At 35.1% G+C, this 21,523-nt stretch overlaps 1 protein-coding gene and 1 non-coding gene across 2 annotated transcripts in view; both read right to left on the bottom strand.

Moving 5' to 3' along the window:
* Positions 1 to 21,523, bottom strand: part of ENOX1 (ecto-NOX disulfide-thiol exchanger 1) — a 440,285-nt gene that overhangs the window by 367,859 nt on the left and 50,903 nt on the right. The gene's annotated exons all lie outside the window — the stretch shown is intronic.
* On the bottom strand, positions 17,652 to 17,757 carry LOC126017118 (U6 spliceosomal RNA). The gene has a single exon (XR_007498788.1). It is a non-coding gene; the product is annotated as a U6 spliceosomal RNA (small nuclear RNA).

The raw sequence follows: 21,523 nt of genomic DNA, 5'->3' as shown, positions 1-21,523 counted from the left end.
AATATATTAAGCTGAGAAGCTTCTGCACCTCAAAGGAAATAGTGCCCTGGATATAAGAGCCACCCACTGAGTGGGAGAAACTATTCACCCAATACCCATCAGATAAGGGGCTAATCTCCAAAATATACAAGGCACTGACAGAACTTTACAAGAAAAAAACATCTAACCCCATCAAAAAATGGGGAGAAGAAATGAACAGACACTTTGACAAAGAAGAAATACACATGGCCAAAAGACACATGAAAAAATGTTCCACATCACTAATCATCAGGGAGATGCAAATCAAAACAACGATGAGATACCACCTCACACCCCAGAGAATGGCACACATCACAAAGAATGAGAATAAACAGTGTTGGCGGGGATGTGGAGAGAAAGGAACTCTTATCCACTGCTGGTGGGAATGCCGTCTAGTTCAACCTTTATGGAAAGCGATATGGAGATTCCTCCAAAAACTGGAAATCGAGCTCCCATACGATCCAGCTATACCACTCCTAGGAATATACCCTAGGAACACAAAAATACAATACAAAAACCCCTTCCTTACACCTATATTCATTGCAGCACTATTTACCATAGCAAGACTCTGGAAACAACCAAGATGCCCTTCAACAGACGAATGGCTATAGAAACTGTGGTACATATACACAATGGAATATTATGCAGCTGTCAGGAGAGATGAAGTCATGAAATTTTCCTATACATGGATGTACACGGAATCTATTATGCTGAGTGAAATAAGTCAGAGAGAGAGAGAAAAACGCAGAATGGTCTCACTCATCTATGGGTTTTAAGAAAAATGAGACACCCTTGTAATAATAATTTTCAGACACAAAAGAGAAAAGAGCTGGAAGTTCCAGCTCACCTCAGGAAGCTCACCACAAAGAGTGATGTGTTTAGTTAGGGAAATAACTACATTTTGAACTGTCCTAATAACGAGAATGTATGAGGAAAATGGAGAGCCTGTCTAGAGTACAGGCGGGGGTCGGGTGGGGAGAAGGGAGACTTGGGACATTGGTGATGGGAATGTTGCACTGGTGATGGGTGGTGTTCTTTACATGACTGAAACCCAAACACAATCATGTATGTAATTAAGGTGTTTAAATAAATTTAAAAAAAAAGAAAAAAAAAAAAAGAAAAGAAAAAAAAAGAAAAATTAGCATCTTCCCATATACCCTCCACATAGCCCATGGTCCTGTTCAGTCCCTCACTGTTCAGGCAAAAAATAATAACCACCTGAAGGTTCCTCTTGATGCATCTAAATATGAAGTCCACAGCTCAATGGTTCCTCAGAGAGATATCACTCTATATCCTCATAGCCATGTAGCAGTAACAATAGAGGAACACAGAGTAAGACTTGGAAAGTTTTTGCCTAGATCTGTCTCAGTTCAGTCAAGGAGTTATAAGTTTCTGGTGGCAAAGTGAGTAAGAAATGGCTTACTGTGGGGATTGCCAAGTGGAGTGCTGATTGATCTACCTGCAGTCTCCGCCCTGCTGTGCTTCTTCTGAGAAAACTGAGGACCTGAACGGAGCCCTCTCCTGTGCTTCTCTGTCTTTTCTGAATCCTTGAAGCTCTCCTCAGAATCGTGGGAAGCAAACCCCCAAAAACTGCATTCTGAAGCTACCCAGCGAGCGATTGAGTAAGAAATGGCTGACTTTATAAGCCCAGAAAGGGGAAACCACTGAACTCTGCTGAAACTCAGATGCCAGCACCCCTATCTGCCTGACTTCTGTGATGTGCTCCATTTTTGGCCTGATTTTATCCTGTGTGTGCCTCATCTGTGGAGAGCTCACCTTCCCTGGAGCCTTCCCTGGTGGTGAGTTTACAAGTCCAGAAAGGGAAAGCCACTGAACTCTGCTGTAACTCAGATGCCAGCACACTTATCTGCTTGTCTTCTGTGCTGTGCTCCTTTTTTTGGCCTGAGTTCACCCTGTGTGTGGCTCATCTGCGGATGGCTTGCCTTCCCTGGAGCCTTCCCTGAAGGTGAGCTTACATGCCCAGAAAGGGGAAGCTACTGAAATCTGCTGGAACTCAGATGCCAGCACTCCTATCTGCCTGTCTTCTGTGTTGTGCTCCATTTTCGGCCTAATTTCATCCTGTGTGTGGCTCATCTGTGGACGGCTCACCTTCCCTGGATCCTTCCCTGAAGGTGAGTTTATAAGCCCAGAAAGGGTGGAGCCAGAGGAGCATGGCTGTAAATCTATCAACATAATATACAACATCAACAACAAGAAAAATAGAAATCACTTGATCATATCAATAGACGAGAGAAAGCATTTGATAAGGTCCAATACCCATTGTTGATCAAAACTCTCAGCAAGATGGGAATGGAAGGAACCTTTCTCAATATAGTAAAGGCCATCTAGTACAAACCAGAGGCAAATATTGTCCTCAATGGAGAAAATCTGAAAGCCTTTCCTCTAAATTCTGGCACAAGACACTCCTATTCAACATAGCACTGGAAGTACTTGCTATAGCGATTAAGCAAGAAAAAGATATGAAGGAAATCCAGATAGGAAAGGAAGAAGTCAAGCTCTCACTGTTTGCAGAAGACATGATACTCTACCTAGAAAACCCTAAAGTCTCTATGATAAAGCTTCTAGAAACAATAGACTCATATAGCAAGGTGGCAGGCTACAAAATTAACACACAAAAATCAATGGCCTTTCTATACACCAATAGTAATAAGGATGAAATGGACATTAAGAAAACAACCCCCATTCACAATAGTGCCACACAAACTCAAATATCTTGGAATCAACTTGACTAAATATGTGAAGGACCTATACAAAGAAAACTATAAAACTCTGCTCCAAGAAATAAGAGAGGACACACGGAAATGGAAACACATACCCTGCTCATGGATTGGCAGGATTAACATCATCAAAATGTCAATACTCCCCAAGGCATTATACAGATTTAATGCCATCCCTCTAAAGATACCCATGACATTCTTCAAAGAAGTGGATCAGACAGTTTTGAAATTCATTTGGAACAGTAAACACCCTAGAGTAGCTAAAGCAATCATTGGGAAAAAGAATATGGGAGGAATTACTTTCCCAAACTTTAAACTTTACTACAAAGCAATAGTTATCAAAACAGCGTGGTATTGGAATAAAGACAGGCTCTCAGATCAGTGGAATAGGCTTGAATACTCAGAATATGTTCCCCAGACATACAATCACCTGATGTTTGATAAAGGAGCAATAAATACTATATGGAGCAAAGAAAGCCTCTTCAAGAAGTGGTGTTGGCACAACTGGCTAGCCATTTGCAAAAAATTGAACTTAGACCCCCAGCTAACATCATGTTTGAAGGTTAAATCCAAATGGATGAAAGACTTTGATATTAGACCCTAAACCATAAGATATATAGAACAACACATAGTAAAACACTCCAGAACATTGAAACTAAAGGCATCTTCAAAGAGGAAACTGCACTCTCCAAGCAAGTGAAAGCAGACATTAACAGATGGAAATATATTAAACTGAGAAGCTTCTGCACCTAAAAGAAATAGTGCCCAGGATACAAGAGCCCCCTACAGAGTGGGAGAAACTATTCACCCAATACCCATCAAACAAGGGGCTTATCTCCAAAATATACAAGGCACTGACAGAAATTTATAAGAAAAAATCATCTAATCCCATCAAAAAATGGGGAGAAGTAATGGGCAGGCTTTGATAAAGAAGAAATACAAATGGCCAAAAGGCACATAAAAAAATGCTACACATCACTAATCATCAGGGAGATATCCCATCAAAAAATGGGGAGATGTAATGGACAGACTTTGATAAAGAAGAAATACAAATGGCCAAAAGGCACATAAAAAATGCAACACATCACTAATCATCAGGGAGATGCAAATCAAAACAACTATGAGATACCACCTCACACCCCAGAGATTGGCACACATCACAAAGAATGAGAACAAGCAGTGTTGGTGGAGATGTGGAGAGAAAGGAACTCTTATCCACTGCTGGTGGGAATGCCATCTAGTTCAACCTTTATGGAAAGCAATATGGAGATTCCTCCAAAAACTGGAGATTGAGCTCCCATACGACCCAGCTATACCACTCCTAGGAATACACCCTAGGAACTCAAAAATACAATACAAAAATCCCTTCCTTACACCTATATTCATTGCAGCACTATTTACCATAGCAAGCCTCTGGAAACAGCCAAGATACCCTTCACCAAATGAATGGCTAAAGAAACTGTGGTACATATATACAATGGAATATTATGCAGCCGTCAGGAGAGATGAAGTCATGAAATTTTCCTATACATGGATGTACATGAAATCTATTATGCTGAGTGAAATAAGTCAGAGAGAGAGAGAGAAAGGTGGAGAATGGTCTTAGTCATCTATGGGTTTTAAGAAAAATGAAAGACATTCTTGCAATAATAACTTTCACACAGAAAAGAGAAAAGAGCTGGAAGTTACAGCTCACCTCAGGAAGCTCACCACAAACAGGGATAAGTTTAGTTAGAGAAATAAATACGTTTTGAACTATCCTAATAATGAGAATGTACGAGGGAAATAGAAAGCCTGTCTAGAGTACAGGTGGAGGTTGGGTGGGGAGGAGGGAGATTTGGGACATTGGTGATGGGAATGTTGCACTGATAATGGGTAGTGTTCTTTACATGACTGAAACCCAAACACAATCATGTAAGTAATAAAGTTGTTTAAATAAAAAAAATTTAAAAAAAGAAAGAAAGAAATTGATGACAATTGAGAAATAAATAAATAAAGCTGAAAAAAAATCAAGTTTCTGGTGGCGCCATGTTAATTCAATTACACTACCCTAACTTTTCTATTTTATGTGGATTGCTGTCCACCAATTAAGTACCTCAATATTCACGTCATTTGAAGTAAGTAGACATGATTTCACAGATAAACAACAGCTCAGAAACTTTACAGACTCAAAACGAGCATTAAAAAAAAGCTGAAAGAAAAACCAACAGATACACAAAATTTCTACACAAAGATAACTCTAAATCCTTAAGCAGAGCAAGCATAGACTCAAAATTAAAGGCTGGAGGAAAATCATGTAAGCAAACAACACCTTTAAAAAAACCAAAGTGGCCATACTAATATTAGATGAAACAATATTTAGACTCAGAAAAGTTATAAAGGACAAAGATGGTCATTTTTACTAATCAAAGATATATATAACAAAAATCAAACTCCTAAATATATACACACCCAATTATAGACCTGCAAAATATTTAATACAACTCTTGACAAAACTGAAAGAAGATATCAATACTAGCACAATAATAGTGGGAGATCTCAACACTACCCTGACACCCTTGATAGGTCAACAAGGTTGAAACTCAACAAGAAAATATTAGTTCTGAAAAGAGAAATATATATTAATATTTGTATTAATATATATGTATATATTAAAGCATAACTGGCCCATAAAACTTAACTCCTTAAAGTCAAGAAGATAGAAATTGTACAAACTACCTTCACTGACCAAAAGGCACTGAAATTAGGTGTCAAATACAAAGAAACAGAAGAAAAACTTTAACACCTGGAAACTAGAAATTCAACTACTGAACAACCAGTGGGTCAGAGATGAAATAAAAAAGGTAATCAAAATATTCCTAAAAAACAAATGACAAAGAAGACACAAATTGTCAGATTTTATGGGACATAACAAAAGCAATACTAAGAGGAAAATTTATAGCCTTGCAAGCACACATCAGAAAGAAGGGGCCTATATAAAAAGCTTAATAATTCAGCTTTTATAACTAAAATATATCCAACAAAAGGAACCAAAAATAGGTAAGCATAAGGAAATAACAAAGCTTAGAGCAGAATCAATGAAATGGAAATCAAAAAATCAATTCGAAAGATCAACAAAAACAAAAGTTGGTTCTTTGAAAAAATAAACTAGATTGATAAACCAAAATAACAAAGCTTAGAGCAGAATCAAGGAAATGGAAATCAAAAAAAAAAAAAAAAACAATCCGAAAGATCAACAAAAGCAAAAGTTGGTTCTTTGAAAAAATAAACAAGATTGATAAACCACTAGTAAAATTCACAAAGCAATGGGGAGAGAGAAATCTAATACACCAGATTAGGAATAAAAAGGGGGAGATCACCACAGATACTGCAGAGATTTAAAGGGTAATCAGAGACTACTTTGAGAAACTATGCTATGAAACATAAAAATCTGGAGGAAATGGACTTATTCTTGGACTCTTATCATCTTCCATGGTTAAACCAGGATGGCGTCCATATGTAAACAGACACATCACTACTGAGGAAATTAAAGCAGTCTTCAAGAGTCTTCCCAAAAATGAAAGCCCAGGCCCAGATGAACTCACTAACGAATTCCTTTAAACCTTTCAAGAGGAACTTCTACCAATCCTCTTTAGGTCTTTCAAGAAATTGAAGAATCAGGAACACTCCAAATAATTTTTATGAAGCTAACATCACCCTTGATACTAAAACCAGACAGAGATGCTTCAAAAAAAGAAAACACAGACCAATATACCTAATGAACACAGATGCAAAGTTCCTCAACAAAATTCTGGTAAACAAGATCCCATGCCTCAGCAGGAAGGTCATTAACCATAAACCAAGTAGGTTTCATCCCAGGAATTCAAGGATGGTTTAAAATCCATCAATCAACATAATACATCTTATCAACAAAAAGAAAAATAAAAACCATATAATCATATCAATATATGCAGAGAAAGCATTTGATAGGTCCAACACCCATTCGTGATTAAAACTCTCATCAAGTGGGAATAGAAAGAATTTTACTCAGACATCTGGCTTCCGGTTTCCTCTTTGATTCTGGAGACCAGCTCTTGCCAGGTATAGGGTTTTTCTCCCCTGGACTTCAGTCTTTCCCTGGGCACCGGTCTAGGTGGACTCTATAGGGGTCAACAGGCTTTCCCCCTTTCTCTCCCTACACTAATGGAAATGTGCTCTGGGAAGAGGCAGGCTGTTCTAGCACTGGTTTATATTGGGACAGTCAGTGGAAATTTTTTCTCTTTGTTTTCATATTGATAGTATTGTGTGCATATATTCTATATATCCATAATATCCATCTTGTATTGGGACCTTGATACTGCCCTACAAAGCTCATTTCTAATATTTTACTGCCTCAGTCCCAACCCTTACTTCCCCCCATCCTCCCATGTAGGTGCAGCTAATGACATTAAGCTCACCACATAGAATGATAAGTGCAGTTAGAGAAATAACTACACTGAAAACTATCATAACAATGTGAATGAATGAGGGAAAAAGAAAGCCTGTCTCGAGTACAGGTGTGGGTGGGATGGGGAGTAGGTAGATCTGGGAAATTGGTGGTGGGAATACTGCACTGGTGAAGGGGGGTGTACTTTACATGACTGTAATCATACAACTACAAGTATATTTGTAATCATGGTGTTTAAATAAAGATAATTAAAAAAAAGAATTTTACTCAATATAATAGAAGCAATCTACCACAAGCAAAATATTATTCTCAATGGAGATAAACTAAAAGCCTTTCAAAAATCCGGTACAATACAAGGATGCCCTCTCTTACCACTCCTATTGAACATAGTACTGGAAGTTCTTGCCATAGTGATTAGGCAAGTAAAATATATCAAGGGAATCCAGATAGGAAAGGAAAAAATCAAGCTGTCAATGTTTGCAGATGACATGATACTATATTTAGAAAACCCTAAAGACTCTACCAAAAAAATTGTAGAAACAATAGACTTATATAGCAAAGTAGCAGGCTACAAAATTAACATGCAAAAATCAATGGCCTTCTTATACACCAATAATGATAAAGAAGAAATAGTTATTGAAAAAAACAATCCCATTTATACTAGTAGCACACAAACTCAAATATATTGGAGTCAATTTAACTAAAGATGTGAGGGACTTATACAAAGAAAACTACAAAATCCTGCTTCAAGAAAGAAAAGAGGATACGCGGAAATGGAGGCATATACCCTGCCCATTGTTTGGGAGGATTAATATCATTAAAATGGCAATATTCCCCAAGGCACTGTACAGATTTAATGCAATCCCTCTAAGGATACTCATAACATTCTTCAAAGAAGTGGATCAAACGCTCCTGAAATTAATCTGGAACAATAAACACCCAAGTATAGCTAGAGCAACACCTTGGGAAAAGGAATATGGGAGGTATCACTTTTTCCAACTTTAAATTGTACAACAAAGGAATAGTCATTAAAACAGTGTGGTATTGGAACAAATACAGACCCTCAGATCAGTGGAATAGATTGGAGTATTATTCAGAGAATACCCCCCAGATATACAGTCAGTTAATCTTTGATAAAGAGGCAAGAAATGTAAAATGGAGCAAGGAAAGTTTCTTTAGCAAATGATGTCGGCATAATTGGTCAGCCACTTACAAAAAAGCAAATTCAGACCTCCAGTTAACATCATGCACCATGATCAAATGCAAATGGATTAAAGACCTTAATATCAGATCTGAAACCATAAGGTATATAGAACAACATGTAGGTAAAACACTCCAAGACATTGAAACTAAAGACATTTTCTTTTTTATTTTGAAACTAAAGACATTTTCAAGGAAATGTCAAGGAGAAACAGCACTCTCCAAACAAGTTGAAGCAGAGATACACAAATATGACTATATTAAGCTGAGAAGCTTCTGCACCTCAAAGGAAATAATGCCTAGGATACAAAAGCCACCCACAAAATGGGAGAAGCTATTCACCCAATACCCATCAGATAAGGGGCTAATATCTTAGATATACAAGGTACTGACAGAAATTAACAAGAAAAAACATATAACCCCATCAAAAATGGAGAGAAGAAATGGACAGACACTTTCTCAAAGAAAAAGTACGAATGGTCAGAAGGCACATGAAAAAATGCTCCACATCACTAATCATCATGGAGATGCAAATCAAAACAACAATGAGGTACCATCTCATACCACGGAGACTAGCACACATCACAAAGAACAAGAACAAACCGTGCTGGTGGGAATGTGAGGAGAAAGGAACTCTCATTCATTGCTGGTGTGGATGCTGCCTAGTCCAGTCCTATGGAAAACAATATAGAGATTCCTCAAAAAACTGAAAATTGAGCTCCCATTTGATCTGGCTATTCATTCATAGGGATATACCCTAGGAACACAAAAACCCCTTCCACACACCTATATTCATTGCAGCACTATTTACAGTAGCCAGGCTCTGGAAACAACCAAGATGCCCTTCAACAGATGAATGGCTAAAGAAACTGTGGTACCTATACACAATGGAATTTTATGCAGCCATCAGGAGAGATGAAGTCATGCAATTTTCCTACACATGATGTACATGGAATCTATTATGCTGAGTGAAATAAGTCAGAAAGAGAGAGAGACACACAGAATAGTCTCACTCATCTATGGGTTTTAAGAAAAATTAAAGACATTGAAATAATTTCCAGAGATGAGAGCCAGAAGGACAGGCTCAAAATATGAAGCTTACCACAATGAGTGGTGAGTGCAGTTAGAGAAATTACGCTGATAACTACCATAACAATGTCAGTGAATGAGGGATGTAGAAAGCCTGTCTCAAATACAGGCGGGGTTGCGGAGGGAAGAGATGGGGGCTTTGGTGATGGGAAGGTTGCACAGTGAAGGAGGGTGTTCTTGTTATGACTGAAACAACTGAAACCCAACTACAATTATGTTTCTAATCACTTTGTTTAAATAAATAAATTATAAAAAAAAACGGATTAAATAAAAAAATTCACCTCAAAGTTCCAGCTTGGAATGGGATGGACTTTTCAAATGCTACCTAACCTATAATACTTTTCAGAAAGCCTAGATAATGATGTCAGGGAGGTCATATGTAACTATTTACATTTTTATTTCATTTGGCAATAAAAGCTTAAGTCATAAATACAGAAAAGGGGGAAATTTTTAATAGCATTTTAAAAATTCCACAGGATAAGACCTTGGGATTATTAGATTGGATAGGAGGCATGAAGGGCACAGGGATAGGTGGTTGAAAGAACAGAGAGTAGCTCATCTCTGCAAAAAAAAAAGAGAGTTGATTAAAAAATGAGAACTAAGTAAGAGCAAAAGAACATGAGAGAAGGGGACGTATCTTGAATCACATTATTTACTTGAAAAGACAGAAATACAAAATAAACAGAAATTTATCTTAAAACCTCCTATAGACCACTATGTTTCCTTCATTCAACTTAACTTCAAATTTAAGATCATAGGTTGAATCCTGAAGATCTCATTTTCTAAAACATCCACTGTGGATTATCACTCAGCATATTTGGAGAGCCAATTGAACAGTGTGAAAAAATCAGGAATACTAAAATATAAAAAAGAAGTCTTCTTTCAAGCATCTTATTGCCTTATGAGGGAATACTGCTAGAATATTACAAAAATAAATATTTTTTTCAAAAACCTGATAATAAGTATTTTAAAGATGATGATCATGGACCAAAGTGTCTGGAAGCATTTCTGTCTCATTATGTATCAGTTTAAGACAGAAGGCAAAGTGCTTTTAAAATCTTTAACCTCAAGGCCATTTTCAAAATGCTAATATATTTCTCTCTCAGTTTGTAAGGAGGGTTAAGGAAGATAATCTGTTTAAGGTGCTCACCACAAGCAGTAGCTCACAGTATTCCTCAAGTAGTAGGTGAAGGAAAGATGAGGAGAAAGATAAGGAAGGAGGGTAGAAGAAAAGAAAATAGGAACTGAGGAAGCTGCAGAAGGTTTATCCCTGCATTATATTCCTGTATATAATTGCAGTTATAATTATAGTGATAGAATATAAAGGATGATGAACTCACTGGAAAGACTACAGTTTTATATAATCTGTTTGTGAGAATAAAGAAGGCATCAATGAGGAAGTTATACTCATACAAATATAAGTCGAGACAGAGCTGTAACATAATGGGTAGGGGTTTTGCCTTGTACATGTATTAAAAAATTTCAATATCCAGCACCCCAAGTGTTCCCCTAGACCCTGCCAGGAGTGATCCTTGAACACAGAGTCAGGAGTATGCCCTGAGCACAGATATGGGCCAAAACCAAAGAAAAATAAAAAATAAATTAAACCATAAATAAAAATTCACAAATAATTAAGCTTTTCTAGAAATTATTTGGTGATCATTTAAAAACTAGAAAATGAGCTATTTAAGAAAAAAAATGAACAAAAGTCCCAATGAAATGAGACGTTATTTTTCAGGCTCTAGTGAAAGTAGATATCTTCCCTAACAACACAGCCAAGGGAATGATACAAAGAAGAAAATTTAGGCATTGCCAGGAAGAAAGATATACTATCTCATGGGATTCTGTTCTAGTCAATTCTAAGCCAAAAGGACACCTTGGCTTTTTAATGAAACTTGGCAAGTTCCAGAAATACCATTTTTAAACTTAGCTCCAAATTTAGATCACTGGGTTTGAGACACAAACCTCTCAGGTGATCTTTCCAGGGGGTTGTGAAAGAAAACACATCTAAAGAAGACAAGAAAAGAAAAGAGGAGGAAGAGGTGGAGGCTAGGGATGTGGTTCCACTGTAGAGTAGATGACCTATATATGTCAATGCCTAAATTTGATCTCAAATGATCTCATGTTCATACTCTATTATTCTCACAACGTGTATGATTCATGTATATCTGTATGTATAAAAATATGTGATATACTTATGAATGCTCACATATAATAAAGCAACTGTAAAAAAAAAAAAAAGGTCTGTCTCCGTGTCAGAAATCAGACCGCACTTTACTCTGGAAAGCACAATGGGAAGACATACAACATTGTGGCAAGCACAGAACCACCAAATTAGAGACTCATGAATGTGACTGTGAGTCTCTAAAAGCAGTGAAAACAAAGACTGTTTGATAGTCGATCAGTCATTTAGAAATGTTTTCTTATCGCACTAATGAACATTCCTATTTTTCACATGTTCTGGCCTTCATTCAATTCAAAAGAAGCTTGGCAGGCATTCATCACTTAAGAATTTAAAATAGAGTCCCCCAAATAACAATTTTTTCAATGGCTTATAGAGCCATGCTACTTTGTCCTTACTATATTTACACAGTACTTGCTGAATAGAAAAGTTCAAAGCTCACAGGGCTTGCAGCCTTAGTAAGTCTGTTTAAGGTACATGAACCTGTGAAGAGCTGATGTCAAGGTGTCCTTCTTCAGCAACTTTAGCCCATCCAATGTGAAATCCTACCAACGATCTTATCAAACATCTAACCTATGACCTCACTTCTAAGCTTCTATCTGGTGTTTCTTTCTTATAGATTATTCTGAAAACAAATACAACTTACAGTGCCATCTCATTGTGTATGGTGGTAACAAGTATTTACAAAAATAATAAAACTAGAAAAAATAAATAGGAGATGGAGAGAAAGAAGTGGGTAGGGAAATGACAGAACTCTTGCCCTCTGACACTGATAATGACAGCTGCCATCCTGGGAGCTATTCTCTGGAATGGGCCCTTTAGCAAGGAACTGATGATCAGTGAGCTGTTAGTAAGAAAATGGGATTCTAGGTTTATCATCCAGTAAAGAACTGAGTCCTAGAAACTTCCACTAAAACACTTGGGAAAGAGTCCTGCCTGAAGTGATTAGGGGTTGCAGACTCTGCTCAGGTGGGATGATAGTCTGGCTGAAACCCAAACTGAAGCCCTGTGAGATATTCTGAAATGAATTTCACTTACTCCTGAATCATGCCAACTTCCATTTTCTGGTACTTAATTTCATGTGTCAACTTAAAATTTGGTCACCCTGGTAACCAGATATTTGGTGAAATCTTAATCTAGATGTTCCATGAAGACATTTTATTAAATAACAATTTTTCGAGGGGGGATGATGCACTGAAGCACTTTTCGGGGAACCAAGTAGTGCAGGATCAAGCTCTGGGCCTCTGCATGTCAAGCATATACCACAGCCTTTGAGTCAAAAAACCCACCCAGATTACATTAACATTACTCATTAGATTTTGAATTTAGTATTTTATCCCTCCTAATGTTAGTGAGCTCATCTAACTAGCTGAAAACATTTCCAGAGAATACACTTAAGTCTTCCAAGAAAGAGAATTCTATCAGCAGGCTCTAGTGGCAACAGTTCTTTCCTGCTGACTTGCCCTGAATATTTTGCAGTTGCTCATCACCATAACTGTATGATGCACTAATTCCTTAAAATCAATCAGTGAAGGCTCACTGATACACAGGCATCTCATATGTAGACATTTGGTAAGATATATAGACATCTGAATATGTTTCTATAGATGTATATATCTTTGCACACATTATATATACAGACATATGTATATTACATTAAACATATGAATCCTCTTGATTCTATTTAGTTGAGCAAACTTAAATTTAGTTGCTAATTTAAGGGTAACTTGCTGATCAACAATATATAAGTAAAATGACTTACTTTTATTTCTCCCTGCAGACATTAGCAGACATACATAATTAATTTTTGAATCCCTCTGATCAGAATTCATGTCAACATTCATTTCTCTATCAAAGTGGGGACAATCTCTACCATGTCTGCAACCAAAACATTACTCCCATTACCATTTCTTATACTTGCTAAATCAATGAATAAGTTATAAAGCCTCAGAAGCAGTGCCTCAGTCTACATATAACAACAAAAATATATATACATGTATAAACCAATTACCCCCACAATGGAACAATTTACAATAGATGTGGAGTTTATCGTCTAAAATCAGATACCTCCAAATAATAATGTATTATAATAACAATAATAACAATAAGATGACTTATCTATTTCCTCAAGAGGGAAAAGGGGAGTAGAAATGAGGTAAATTGTAAAACATCTGGGATTGGAATGGACATTTATAGAATTGTAGTGTAGATGAGAATAGAATTTTATAAGTTTACTAATTTGAAATTTTGAAGACTGGCTTAAAATCTTTAAAAGTGTTTCTGAACTTTAGAAGTGTTTTTTTTCCCCAAGACGTAATGTGATTATCTGTGTTTAAGAAAAATAGTAGAGGACAGAACAATGAGAACACAAAGGAAGTAGATAACTAGATGGACAAAGAATGTAGTTAATAGAAGAAATACTATATTAAATTGTTATTTAATAGAAAAAATGCTATATTGAGAGATAGCATGGAGGCAAGGCATTTGCCTTGTATGCAGAAGGATAGTGGTTCAAATTCCAGCATCCCATATGGTCCACCAAGTCTGCCAGTAGGGATTTCTGAGCATCAAGCCAGGAGTAACCCCTGAGCACTGCTGGATATGACCCCCAAAAATAATAGAAGAAGAAGAAGGAAGAAGGATGTGGAAGAAGAAGAAGGAGGAGGAGGAGGAGGAGGAGGAGAAGAAGAAATACTATAAATTAGATGAGATGCATAGAGAATAAAAAGAATTAGTGAAATATAATAAATAACTTGAGACTAAACTTTGTATAAACTGTAAAAGCTGAAAATTCCAAGAGAAGAACTGCCTTGTGTCAGTATGCCTTCAGAATGGTGAAAGTAACTACTTTGAAATATGCTGAGTTTAAAAATATTAAATCACTTCCCAAGTTTTTGAGTATGAAAACTCCAAAGCTAAATAAACTTGTACTCAAAAAACTATTCACATGGGGCCAGAGAGATAGCATAGAGGTTGGGCAGTTGCCTTGCATTCTGCTGACCTAGGACAGATCTGGTTCGATTACTGGCATCCCATATGGTCTCCCGAGCCTGCCAGGTGCGATTTCTGAGTACAAAGCCAGGAGTTACCCCTGTGTGCCACCAGGTGTAAACATACACATTATCAAAGTTAAGTTTTTAATTATTTTTAACTAGGATATAATTCATGCTAGTAAAATACAGAATCTTTTTTTTTAAATACACAAATCTTAAATGTACAGTGCCATGGACTTGGTTAAATGGGAACATCCAATAATCCAAACACAAGTTAAAATAAAGAACAGTTTCATCACCATCAGAAAGTTCATTCCATATAAACTTCCATACCATATAAATTCCTATAAGTTCCTTCCATATAAACCATATAAATCCCAAAAGAAGATTCTGATTTCTTTCACCGTAGCTAGTTTTGTTATATTTGAGTTTCATATATAAATAATTATACAGTAAATGTATTTATTCTATGTCAAGCATCCTAAGCTCAGCATAATGATTACAATTTACTCTTGTTAAATAAGCAGTTAACTCCTGAATATTATTCCACTGTATAAGTGAGTAGTACTTTATTTTATGAAAAACCATAACTCATCACCCATTCTTTTGTTGGTGGACGTTAGAGTTGATACAGCTTTTGGCCACATATACAAAGCTATTATGAAAAATCATACACAAAGGTTTTGTGGCTATATGCTTCCATTTCTCTTCAGTAAATAACTAGGTGTGATATTGCTTGGGTAAATACTACACATTTAAGTCTACAAGAAACCACCAGTTTTCTCCAAACAACCATTCTCTTCTACACCTTTTGAGCAATCTAGTTTTCTAACACCCTCACTAACAAGTGCTTTTTTTTTTAAATCACTGATTTTATCTTTAGTTATTCTAGCAAGAGTGAAATAGTTCTTAAATTTGCACTTCCCTCATGCAAAGACACCTTGATTGCATTTTCAAAGGTTTATAGGACATTCTTTTATCTTCTTTGGTAAAGATTTGGTTCAAGTTGTTTTTCTAAAGGCAATGGCAGTTGTCAATAAACCATATTGTAAAGGTTTTACATATTTTTACTTTAATTTTTTTGTCATAAAAGTATATCACAAATTATTTCCTTGTCCATGACACCATTACAACAAAGTATACTCATGAGAAGTTTTTAATTTTGGTGAAGTCCAATTTGTTGGCATTTTCTCCAATATTATTAAAGATATTTGGTATCTAAATAGTTGCCATCCTAATAAGGTATTTAGCCACTTATTTTTTAGAAGCTTTATTCTTTATGTTTGATGTGAATACTTAATGATGTATCATGAATTAACTTTTGTGTTACATAGTCCTTAGTTTTCATTGTGTCTTAATATGGTTAATTAATTGACCCAGAACTCTTTTATTGATGAGGGTTTCTTTTATCACACTATAATGCTTTTTTGTTGTTGTTGTTGTTGTTGTTGAAAACAGTCAATGGTTTAATTGTCTCTTTCCTGACAATCAAATTGCCTCCTTTGATCTACTTATCTATTAGTATCAAACAACATCTTCATAATTATTGCTGCTTTTAGAGTGAATTTTGATATCAAAGAGAGAGTGCATCCAGAACATTGCCATTTATTTTCAAAATATGTTTTGACTCAATACAAAAGGCAAAAACATTATTGACTCATATATTCTTATATTATATGATTTTTAGAATTAGAAGTTTTATTACAACAACAAAACTCATAAAAATCACAAAACTATATTCAAAGTACCCTATTTGCCAGCATATTAGACGACTCTTCAACCCATGAAAAACTTCCTAAAAGTCTTAAAAGTAAGTTACTTCTTAAAAGTAAGAGGATTGCGGATCACTTGTCCCTGAAGCTGGAACAAGTTTCAGCATGCTGTATACCAGCATATAATATGACTCCCCACTTTTAGGAAGTTTGTCATGGTTTGAAGGGTCATCTTATATGCTGGCAAATACGGTATGTAATTTTTGGAAAAGTCATTATCTTTACAATATTTCATTTCCTTCTATTCTACAATGCAATAGAGTTCTCCTTTTATATAGATGTTTAATTTTTATCAGAAATGTTATCAATTTTACTTTGTATGTTTTAAAATTCTCAAAGTATATTATTTTATAATTTAAAACACTTACTGGTATTGTTTATTTCATTTTCCAAATGTGACTTAGCACACACTATTAACTTCTTGACCTTATATCCTGCAGCTTTGCTAAATATAATAAATGTTTGTTTTAACAGATACTGTTGGTTTCCTTCAAAATTTCTATGTGCACAAGTATGCCTTCACAAATAAAGACAGTTTTAATAACTTTTTCCAATTTGTGAATTTAAAAATTTCTTTTAATAGTTAATCCTATTGAACTGGCAAAATCTCCAGTACAGTGATAAACACATTATTCCTAATTTAGAAGAACAGAATTTCTTACTTCAACAATGTTGAATGTATGCTTTTTATAGATGTCCTCTTTCATATTAAGGAAGACCCATTTTCTAATTTTGTTAATATTTTTGACACAATTAAATATTTAAATATGTCAAGTGATGCCTATGGATCTACTGGGATTATCATATGATAATATGATAATATAATATAATATGTTATTATATTAACATGAAGTTATTTCTAATGCTTAAATTTGCATATGTTAAATAATTTTAATTTGGTCATATAGCACAGTCTTATTCCTCATATATGTTAAATATTTTAGTGTTTATGATATTATCAAGGTAAAATGTAAAAAATGTATATATTTATATGTAATATGTGTTATTCTCTATTTTTTTTTTGGGCCACAACCATTTGATGCTCAGGGGTTACTCCTGGCTAAGCGCTCAGAAATTGCCCCTGGCTTGGGGGGACCATATGGGACGCCAGGGGATCGAACCGCAGTCCTTCCTTGGCTAGCGCCACCTCGCCGGCCCCAATATGTGTTATTTTCAACAGGACTTTATTGTTAGAATATGTGAACCTGAAGTTTTTTCTTTTGTTAAGACTTTTTTAATATAGAACACTTCACAAATTTTCATGTCTTCCTTGTGCAGGAACTTTGCTAATCTTCTCTTATCATTCCAACTTTAGTATATGTGCTGCAAAAGTGAGCACTGTTAAGATTTTAATGATGAATTTAACTTATTTAACAAACACAGAGATTGTTCTATTGTCTAATCCTTCAAGAATCAGTTACAGTACAGTTTATCTTTTAAACAAGAAATTTTTATGTTTGCTTTTTCTTAAATTTTCTTGAACTTTTACTAAATCTCACGACTTACTGTAGCAATTTCTATAATTATATCTTCAATCTCCATTCCTTGATTAAATTGTATCTTTCTATATATCCTCCCTTCTTGACAAATTTTACTAAATATTTTTTCTCTTTTATAAATTTAGATAGCCCTTGCTGATTCATTTTTATACTGTCTGTTTCTCATTACTTTCACTAGTCTATCTCTGAAAATAGACAAAAGCACTCCTGAAGGTAGAAACTATATCTTAAATATCACTGTTCCCCTTAGCTTCTAACATGGAAATTTAACATTTAATTGTAACTTTTATGACTTAAGTAATTTGTCCAAAATGCAGATCACAATGTTAAAAATAATGATGATGACAAAAACTATAATAATGGGACATGTCAAAGATTCACAGTAGCCACTGTTAAAGATCACTCAATGAGCGAAACAGAAACCATGGAAAAATGTGACAAGCATTAGTGTAAGATAAATTCAATTCAAAGAATAACATATATGTTCATAAGCCCATGATTACATAAATAAGTAACTGAATAAATAACTGCTAGAACAGAAACAAGTCTTCCTTACAAAATAACAAGTAAAATGTGTATATGGTAAGTGGGGAACAAAAATTAATTAGAACACCAGTAGTAATATCTACAGATCAAATTAAGTGAATACTAAAATTAGTGGATGGTTTTTGTTTTGTTTTGTTTTGTTTTGTTTTGTTTTTGGGTTACACCCAACAGCGCTCAGTGTTGACTCCTGGCTCTATGCTCAGAAATCGTTCTGGCAGGCTCAGGGGACCATATCTGATGCTGGGATTAGAACCACCGACCTTCTGGATGCAAGGCAAATGCCTTACCTCCAAGCTATCTCTCCAGCCCACAGTGGATGAATTTTAATGAGGAGTAGAATAATCTCAAAATACTCCCCCTAAAATATAGATATTTACTCTAATAGTTATGATAGAAAGTCCAAATTTTTTTGACAGTCTTTTCTGGGAGACAGAATTTAAGATCCTTTACTTTAACTATGAATTGCTCTTAGTGTCTTCCTTGAAATAAATATAAATATTGAAAGAGAATGTAGAAACAGGTGGTTATGGGGAAACAGCATATTCATTATGTTATCAGGGTCCATCGTGGTATGAACTTTGTTGATAGCATGCATCTTCAATGTGAGAAGGGCATACTGCCTCTGTGACAGGTTTCTTTAAGTCAAAAAATTTTATTAGATATGCCAAAATATCAGTAATAGTATATGGAAAATATTGAAAAAACATATATTGCAAAAAAATACTGGGGATAAAACCCAGGTTAATAACATGCAAAGAAAATGCTCTATTTGCTGTACTATTGCTCCAGACAACAAAATAAATTTATATTAACATTTCTTTTTTTTTTTTTTTTTTGGTTTTAGGGCCACACCCGGTGTTGCTCAGGGGTTACTCCTGGCTGACTGCTCAGAAATAGCTCCTGGCAGGCACGGGGGACCATATGCGACACCGGGATTCGAACCAACCACCTTTGGTCCTGGATCAGCTGCTTGCAAGGCAAACACCGCTGTGCTATCTCTCCGGGCCCTATATTAACATTTCTTATACAAGTTTATTATTTAATTCATTGTAAGTCCTATGCTTATATTAATACAAGTCTTAGACCACCTTGTGTGAAATATAGTATATCCAGATTTTAAAATGTAATTACATTTAAGAAATGGGTTCAAAGATTCACAGAGGTAAGATGTTATGACCAGGGGCACAGTTTCCTGAGCAGGAGACCAGAGGGAAGAATGATAGGACCAGAGGATAGAAATTATATCAACTATCTTCTCAGACTATGATTCACTGAAAATAGAAGTTGATCACAAACAGAAACAGAGAAATAACACAAATATTTGAAAATTAAATAACAAATTAATGAACAACCAGTGGGCCAGGGAGGAAATCAAAAGATTCCTAGAAACAAATGAGAATGAGTATATAAGCTACCAGAACTTGTGGGACAAAACAGAAACAGTGTTAAGAGGAAAGTTCACAGATATGCAAGTATTAATCAGAAAGTAAGAAAAGACACACATAAAAAACTTGACTTGACACAAATAAAAAATGACCAACAAAAGAAATACATAGTAGACAGGATGACGGAAATAATAAAATTTAGAGCAAAACTTAATGAACTGAAATTCAGGATTAATGAAAATGAAACTTAGAACTTGCCTTTTAAAAATATAAAGAAGATGGATAAACTGCTAGAAAAACTCACAAGAGAAACAGAAGGGGGTACATTACAACAGACACCACACAATTTAAAGGCTAATCAGAGATTACTTTGATAACTTGTAAACCATAAAATGAGAAAACCTAGAAGACCTGGATAAATTTTTTGACAACTATTACCTCCCAAGACAGAACCAAGATGATTTGGAATACCCAAACAAACTTATTATTATAGAGGAAATTGAAATGCTAATCAAAAGTTTTCCAATATAAAAGCCCAGTTTTGATTCACTGGCAAATTCATTCAAACATTTAAACATGACCTTCTTCTAATCCTTTTAAGTCTCTTTCAAGAAATTAAGAAACGAAAATACTCTCAAATAATGTCTATGAAGCTAACATCAAGCTGATGCCAAAAGTAGAAACTTCACCAAAAAAAAAAAAAAAGAGAGAGAGAGAATTACACACTGTTACACTTGAATCCTACTAACCCTTAAGAAAATACTAGCAAATAGAATACAACAATGCATCAAAATACCATACACTATGATCAGGTAGTATTCATTAATATGTGAAGGATGGTCTAACATACACATGTAAATAAACATGATAACATAGAAATCATATGATCATATCAATATATGAAGAAAAACAACTGACAAGATACCTGTCATGATAAAAAACTCTCAACAAAATGGAAATTGAAGGTACTTTACTCAATACAGTCAAAGACATTAACCAAAAACCAACAGTAAGCATATAAACGGAGAAAAGCTAAAATCGAAGGCCAGACAGAAGTGAAGGCTGTCTACTCTCACCATTTCTATACATTATAATACTGGAAGTACTTGCCATAGCAATTAGGCAGATAGGAAAAAAAAGAACTCAAGCTCTCATGACTTGTGGATATGATACTATATAATGAAAATCCTAAAGACTCTACAAAAAAAGATTCTAGAATCAATAAATTGTTTCAGTAAAGTATCAGGCTACAAAACATGCAAAAGTTTTTCTTTTAATGGTTATCCTTTATATAAATAATGAAATAAAAGAAAGAGATATTAAATAGTCTCATTCATATTGTGCCTCAGAAAATTTAGTACCTTGGATCAACTTAACTGAAGAGATAAAAAACTGATAAAAAGAAATTTACAAAACATTACTTCAAGATATTAAAGAGGACACAAGAAATAGAAACATATTTCCTCCCATGAATTGGAAAGATTAACATCATTAAAATGGCAATAATTTCCAAAGCATTGAAGAGATTAATTGCATTTTCTATATAGATACCCATGACATTTTTTAGAGAAAAAGATTAAACACTTTAGAAAATTCTTTACAAATAATAAATCTTTATGAATAGTTAACACAATCCTTGGGAAAAAGGATGGCAGGAATCACATCACACATTTAC

Source organism: Suncus etruscus, chromosome 8 (assembly GCF_024139225.1).
Source record: "Suncus etruscus isolate mSunEtr1 chromosome 8, mSunEtr1.pri.cur, whole genome shotgun sequence".
Lineage (NCBI taxonomy): Eukaryota > Metazoa > Chordata > Mammalia > Eulipotyphla > Soricidae > Suncus > Suncus etruscus.
Note: the sequence above shows the minus strand (reverse complement) of the source record. Positions and strands in the feature narration are given on the sequence as shown.